The sequence below is a fragment of the Cucumis sativus genome, chromosome 3 (assembly GCF_000004075.3).
Source record: "Cucumis sativus cultivar 9930 chromosome 3, Cucumber_9930_V3, whole genome shotgun sequence".
NCBI lineage: Eukaryota > Viridiplantae > Streptophyta > Magnoliopsida > Cucurbitales > Cucurbitaceae > Cucumis > Cucumis sativus.
Window position 1 is genome coordinate 15,710,663 of NC_026657.2, and position 8,291 is coordinate 15,718,953.

At 26.0% G+C, this 8,291-nt stretch overlaps 1 non-coding gene across 1 annotated transcript; it reads right to left on the reverse strand.

Moving 5' to 3' along the window:
• Positions 1-7,910: 7,910 nt before the first annotated feature.
• TRNAA-CGC lies at positions 7,911-7,983 on the reverse strand. Its single transcript has one exon. It is a non-coding gene; the product is annotated as a tRNA-Ala (tRNA).
• Positions 7,984-8,291: the final 308 nt, after the last annotated feature.

An 8,291-nucleotide genomic window follows, 5' to 3' on the forward strand; every position in this document is an offset into this window, starting at 1 on the left:
GAGAGATGTCCATTTTTTTTAGGCAAAGTCCCAAAAAAGTCTCTCTTAAATTAACTTTGGATTCTACTTTGATATGAGAAGCTTAATGGCAAAGAAACTTCTTATATTGTTTCCAAACCATCCAAAAATTTTAATTATATTCCAACCCAAAGTGTATCCTTGTGTGATATACAATCTCATTTCATCATGCCCCCCCCTTTTTTTTTATTGAAACATATCAACAATATATATTCTTGCTTTTGTTCTTTTCCTTTCTCATTCATATTCTTTCATAATTTTCCTTTCTTATGTAACTTTTTATTATTATTTTTTATTTGCCAAATATTTAGGTGGGTATTTCTTCTTTTCAATTTGAAGTATATGTAATTGGTTGGGTTGATACATGTTGAAAATTTTAGATGATTGTAACAAGAGATTGAAAATGTTCATTTGTATAAGTATTTTAAAATTTATTAACGATACAAATTAATATTTTTTTTTAGATTATGAAACTTTTATATATTACCATCTTTAATCTTTGAAATAATTTCCTTTTATTCTATTGAATTTTATTTAGAAAGAAAGTGTTTATATTGAAAAGGATGGATCGGTATTATAATACTTGTTTAAGTAAAATTCAAAATAATACTTTTCCTACTTTTAACTTAACTTACCCAATATGTATATATTCTATATATATTTGAAAAGGGTAAATTAGCATAAACAACTAAATACAAAGAGGTATAATAACTTACTCTATATTATATGTTACTATTCAACATCTTCAATAAACTTAATATTTATAGTATGATCATTGACTTATTGTAATATTGGAAGTGCATGGTTTGAACTTGAAACATCTCATACTTGTGAGCTAAACTTTTATTGACAAAAAATTTAAATATTTAATAAAAAGAGTACTTCAATTTTAAAATTAAAAGCTTATTCTGTTACTAAAATATAAGTGTATTCAATATAGATCAATCATTTAAAAGTATCCATGTGATGATGAAGTAATGTTTGCAAGTTTAAATGAGTGACTTGGGCTTAGAAAATGCAAATAATTGAGGTTAGAACATGGGACATTATTAATAGAAAAATTGCTAACATATTCACAAAATATACTGAAATTGATATAAAAAAAACGTTGAATACGAATTTTTAAAGAAAAAAAAAGTAGAAAATAATTAAGAAGAGTGAAACTGTAATAAATATAAAAATGAAAATAATTAATGACATTCTTTGTCGCCAAAAGGATATTGTTTCCTTTTTAAAAACAATATATATATATATATATATATATATAGAGAGAGAGAGAGAGAGAGAGAGAGAGAGATTCTCTTACTTTAGAATAAAGTCTATAAGGTGAAGAATATATAATCTATGTATATATATATAAAACCATAAGAAAAATAAAAATAAATAAAAGCATGTCATTAATTTGAAGTATAGGTGTGGCAACATAAAAGAAAAAAAAAAAGAAGAAAGAAACCATAACTCCATTTCTCATATATGTGTAAGTCTAAAATTAATAACAATAAAAGATGGGAAAAAGTTTCAATAATTTATTGCTTGCTTCTCTTAAAGAAAACAATTAATATGGTTAACGTATAGCACAGTTTGATACTACATTGAATGAAAGAAAATGTGATTGAAAAATATGTCTGACATTTCATAAAATTAGGTAAAATTATTTCTGACGTAGTAAATTAAATCTTAGATATGAATAATGTGTACGAATATAATTAAAATGCAATTTTGATAAGCATGTGAATTAATATATAAGTAATTAAAGAGATGGATAAATGAATAAAACGAAGTAGGTAAGGTTAATAATTTTGTATTAAGTTGTTGTTGCATGCATTTTATTTTTCTGAATAAAAAAAAAGAAAGTTGAGAGTTTGCATTTAATTGAGTGTTTGATTAGTTAAGAGTGATGAAATATATTTGGTCACACCAAAGTTAGAAAAAGAAAAAGAATGGAGAAAGAAGAAAAGTTGGGTCCGAAAAGGAATCCCACCGACACTCTCATCCAAATGGAATATCTTAATTATCTTTTTTATTTATATTATTCATAATTTAAATTAACATTTCTTTTTTTATTATTTTATTATTTCCCCACTAACAATATATAACTTTTTAGTGTTTTTAGAAAATATAAATAAATATTGTATTTTTATTAGGATTTTATTTTATTTTATCATAATTCAACAGTAAAATGTGTTTTTGTTATAATCCATTTACTAGTAAGTAATTTCGAGAGTGGAGTTTAATAGCTAACAAATTTATTTATTTATTTATTTATTTTGTGAGAGAGATATAATACCTTTGAGTATTATTAATAAAAGGTTATTGAACAAACACAACACTTTATGGAAAGAAAGAATTATTTGTAAATTTAGATTATATTTAAAAAGTTTAGGAAGTTCAACATAGAATTTAAGGAAATGGTAGAAATAAACTAAAAATATAGCTCAATCATACAAATATTTATAAAAATAAGACACTTGATTAGTTAACTAGTAAAAAAATTTAAATGCCAACTATGTCCATCCAATAACAATCACTAATAGAAGTTACGGATGAGTATTGATTGGTCCGAGTCAACTATGGTCAATTGAGTAAACGATGTTTAAACCAACTCCAACCACAAACAGTACAAACTCACCGTTGGTAGGTTGATCGGTCAGTTTAGGTCGATTTAAGCCTTTGCAATTTTAAAAAAATGTTGTCCTTTGGATTTTTTTTTTCAAACCAGCACCGATCAATTCTTTCCTTATCTTCGACCGACTGTCTTCGGTTTGATTGGTTTTGGTCGATCAACTTAATTTTTTAGTCTATCATGCTCACCACTAATAGTTGTTATTAATGATAGATGTTATCAATGATAACTTTTTATTTGAGAAAATCAGGAAAAAGAAAACACTTGTAATGGAAAGTTATCACTATTAATGATATAATTCTTATATGTGATAACTTTTAATTTGAGAAATTCAAGAAAAAGCCCTTAAAACAGTGGGTGCTCGTTGGTTTTTTAATCTCGTATTAATTTTTGTGTTATGTATGCAATTATTTTATCATTTTGTAATATATTCTATTATTTTTTACTTTAATGCCATTTATACAAATGGTTCTTAACCCGTAAATTGAATTATTTAGCTCAACAAACTTATAAAAATCAAGTCGTTTTTCTTTTTGAAAAATATAATTTAGTTTGGAAGACATTGAGAAAATGGGAAACATAACATTGAAAATGAGATAAGAATTTTAATTTTAAGAAAGTAAAAACTCATAAATATAAGTTATAAAACTTTGTTTGAAATAGTTACGGAATAATTGTGTAAGACAAAGTTTAAAAACATAACGCGGTTTGATGGCATATGAAACTTTGTTGATTGGGCCATCCTAATATAACTTTTTTTTTTTTTTTTTTTGCTTTCTTTGGGTTGTGATGATGTAACATATTCATTCTAAACATATTGATTCTTGCATAATTGAGTGAAGGTTGGACCTATATTTATTGTATTTTCTCAATAAATCAAAATAAGGGACCTATATTTGTTGAAGATTATATTTGTGGAGAAAATATGACAGATGGCAAGTAGCAACATTATTGAAGATCCAAGACCAAGATTTTTTCTTTCTTTCTTTTTTTAAATACCAATACACAGTTAGCTTCATACATAGTTTTATGATTTAATTATGGAGAATTTGTTGTTGTTTTCATGGACCATTAATAATTAACCACTGCTGTTTTCGTTCAAAATAGTTTCAAGACTAAAAATGCACTTATGGTTATTCGTAAAGTTTCAAACTTTCAAAACGATGAAAATGAATGATAAGCTTGAAATATTTAAAAAAATATAACAAATTTCATGTAATTTTTTATTTTGTTAGGCGAGCAGTAAATAATTAATATATTTATGAAAATTAAACAATTATCTGTTAGTTTTTCTACAAAGTAATAAATCTTTCTCCTTTACATTTTTTCTTTTGGAAAAAGGTTGAAAAAAAGAACCCTTACCTTCCGTATTTATGAGGTCAGCGTTTATAAGTGTGAAGTCATCTCCATTCTTATCTTTCCAAAACCCTAACCAATCTCACTCTCTCATACCTCAACCCCTAGTCTGACCATCTCCGGTGCCGATCACCTTGGCGGCACATCGACCTGTTGTAGCCACAAGCAATCAAACCACCCCATTCCCATTCTCTTACGATAGCAGAAATGCGAACGCCCACGACTAGCACAGCGATACCTTCTTCCACAAACAGTGCGACAAGTTAAAGTTATGGGTGTATTTAAAGCTTTTATTTTAATTTATTTTTGAACTAATTCAACATAATATACACATCATCGAACAGTCTAATAAACATTTCGTTAAGTTAAAAGTTAACTCAAAGATGATTTAAAAGTACATGAACTTCAAACTTCATAGACCAAAAGTACATTTGACCTAATTTTAATTATTTCAAAAGCTTTTTAAGTAATTATGAAATTCGATTCGATTCGTTTGTGTAGCACGTGGTTTTAAACAAAAGAAAAAATTATATAATTATTTTATTTATTATGCTTATTCTCGGTGGTATGAGTGAAAAAGTGAGTTGAAAATATGAATTACTTTAATCTGAATATAAATACAATTTGAGTTTTCTTGTGTGATTGAAAAGTTGAAATAAAGTTTAGGGTCACCCAATGGATAATGGATAATGTTTGAAAGCCATGAGTTTTGTAGACCTATATGCTAAAACCTGTTTTTGGATACAAATTAAAGAAGGGGGTCAGAAAGCGATCCAAGAGAGTACTGCTTGGAGGTTAGGTTGTTTGTTCCTCCTTGACGTGCAAATCAACACTTTGGCTAACATTATACATTTTTCATCAACAATCGAGATCACTTCAATATATATATATATATATACATAGTACCTAATACTTTCCTCTTGCTTGCTCTTTTCAATCATATTTCTCCTTCGTTTATGATTGTTTATAAGTGTATGAGCTAGATAATACTTATGTTTTCAACAACAATGGAATTACTACACTTGTTTGTTGTTCTCACCTTGTTCCTGCATGGATCTAAATATTGTTTATGGATATCATGTTACCTCACACATTCTTTTTCAATATCATTATTATGTTGCACTTTCATTTCTTGCTTATGGATCATCCCTGCGTGTTAAATTAAATATTTAAATTTCATACACGTTAGGCTATCATCAAAATTGATTACGAATTTTCGTCAGTGTCATGCTTCTTAATCAATTAACTTTTCAGAAAAATATTAACTAATTTTCAAAATAATAACGATTCGAAAATATAGTTTTTACATCATTTAAACAATAACATCTCTTAGAAATGAGGTAAATCTATCTTTTTTAGTTTTTATTAGTTAAAATTATCACACAACCTGTTCCTAATCCTTACAAATTATCAACACAATTTTAATTTTAGAATAGCGCCTACACTAATTTATAAATTTGATCTTCTACGAACAAAAGTCGAGCCAAATTGTTTTAAATTATATTATTACTAGACGCGTCAATATATGTGAAGAAAGGATTTGAATAATCAATGTTGGTCGACTTTTTTTTAATTACTAATTCAGATATTTCAAGTTATCTTAATTTGAATTTAATAACAAAACCGTTAAAAGCATAATCTAAACCAAAATTGAAGTTAATTAATTATATGGTTGATGAGTAATTTTGAACCTAATCATTATATTAACTTCTTCCTTTTTTTAAATTAAATTTAGACAAATTTATCTATTACTTCAAAATTTTACTTTTAAATAATAATGGTATTAATTTAAGAAAATTATAAAAAGATAGAAATTGTAAGATTAATAATTAGGAACATTTGCAAAAATAGCAAAAAAAAAAAAAGAAGTGATAATAGAACTCTATATTACTACATTTTCTAAATTACAAAAGTAGCAAATTTAAAAGCATATAGTTCTCTAATAGCTTTTTGATAATCCTGTAATAGTCATTTAACAATCGTCTAATATATCTGATTATTTGTCATATTTGCAAAATATAAAAAATATGTAGCTGTTTTTCTCTAAAAAGGCAATTTGGATAGGGTTTAGGACATCTGATGCAATTTGCATAAGGTTTAAGTCATCTTATACAATTTTCATATTAATTAAGTATATAACAATATTTTCTTAAAAAATATTACAATATATCTTTTCAAAATTCGAACTTAATTGCTGTATTTGTAATTTTTTTTTTTTTTTGAAACCCTTAGCTATTTTTGATTGGAGAATTAGGACAAATGGGAAATGGAAAATCACTCCTAACACTAAAATACATGATATTTGCAATTATATCCTTAAACAAATACTACTAAACAAATACTACTGTTTCTTAAATAAATACTGGTGTTAAAATTGGAAAGTTAAAGTTACATCATGGTATAAATTACAACAAATATATAAATTTGGCTTCAATTACAAAAAGAAAGAAAGAAAGTGAACATTGAATATTTTGAGAGAAAATAAAATAAAAATTATGAAAAGAAAAAAAAAAACATTTTTTTCAGGAGTAGAACTGGTAAAAGAATTTATGGTAAGGGTAACCAAAAGGCAAAGCTAGCTTTTAAAACATACAAAATTAGAAATTCAGAGTAGATTTAAAGTGTAAATTGAAAGATGTTTAATTATGACCAACCATACACTATTATTATAACCTTTCATTGGAAAACAGCAATTTAGTTAATTGGAAATTATATATATATATATCCTTTGTTGAATATATATTAGTGAAACAAAGATATGGAAAAAATAATAATAATTAGAAGACAGCAAGTTTGACTTTAGAAAGGAAGAAAGAAAAAAGAAAAAATATATATACATACAGTAAAGGGTGAAGATTGGGAAGAGAGATGCGATGCATAAATTAAATTAGAGATATTAATGAGCATGTGATTGGTTCTTTGTGTTGGGGGACAAACACCCAATTTCATCCACATGATTTGCCACACTTTTTTCTTTCTCATTTTCCATTTCCATCCATATGTTTTCAATCATCAAAATCTCATCAACTACAATCATAATCTTAATAATATTTAACCACCTATATTGTTTTTCAAAATCTGTACAAAAACTCAACTAAACTCTTTTATATCATCATTTTTCTTAAATATTTACAAATATAATACAAATATGAATATATAGTATCTATAATAAGTTTAGGCTTCAATATATATGTTTCATGTTGGTGTAGAATTATATGAATAATTAATATTAAATTATTTAAAAAGAAAGAAAAAGGGTATTTTGAGAAATATGGCAGAGGCTATCCGCTCATTCACAACAACCAACTTGAAGAGTACAACCAAATAAGAAAAAAGTGTGTTGTCAACACTCATAATCTATAAGGGCTAACTCCCTTTTGTAATATCAACAACATTACAGCTCAAAAAAGAACAAAAGGAAGATTACAAAACTCAACACAATGCTCAAATTATAAAAATTTTCCTCAAACTTATATATATATATATATATATATATATATATATTTAGAGATTGGATATTTAACTTTTAAAATATTTTGGAAATTGAGTAGACACATTTTTCTCTTTTTAAATATGTGGTAACAAAACTGATTTTCGTGGGTTCAAATCCTACAATTTTGAGAAAATGAGAATTATATTGTAGAGTAATTAAGTATATATATATATATATATATGATGAGTTTAATACTTTTTTTTTTTTTTTCTTATATTAAATGGTGTTCAATAAGTATGTAATGCATGGATTCTTTCGTTTTATTGTTTTTCTTAGATACAAAATGTGGAGTCAACTAAATTTGATAGTGGTGCTAATTTTGGTAGAGAAGAGCATAAGAAGACCGAGTCCAGGACTTAGAGTTAAACGGTGCGTTTTCGGAGAAAAAAAGACTGGAAGTCTATAAAATTAGCTAGTACATGGAGGTGCGGGGAATCGAACCCCGTGCCTCTCGCATGCGAAGCGAGCGCTCTACCATATGAGCTACACCCCCATTGTTTGATATGAACATGCAAATAGAAAATTAATAATTATGAATTGTGAATCAGTAATGGGCCTGACCCATTACGCTTTAGCTTTTATGTCTTCAATCCTAAGCTATATCATATAAGTATACATATGCAAAATAATTAAATAAACATCCGTATATATAAGAAAGTTGGTGAAGTATGTATCTTATTATGTAACTTACCTCAAATGTATAATTGTTTTAATTATATTTGATATAAATTTTGTATATGTTTAAAATAAATAATATAAGTTCTTGTAATTTAGTGTTTTTAGTTAGATTATTACCTCATA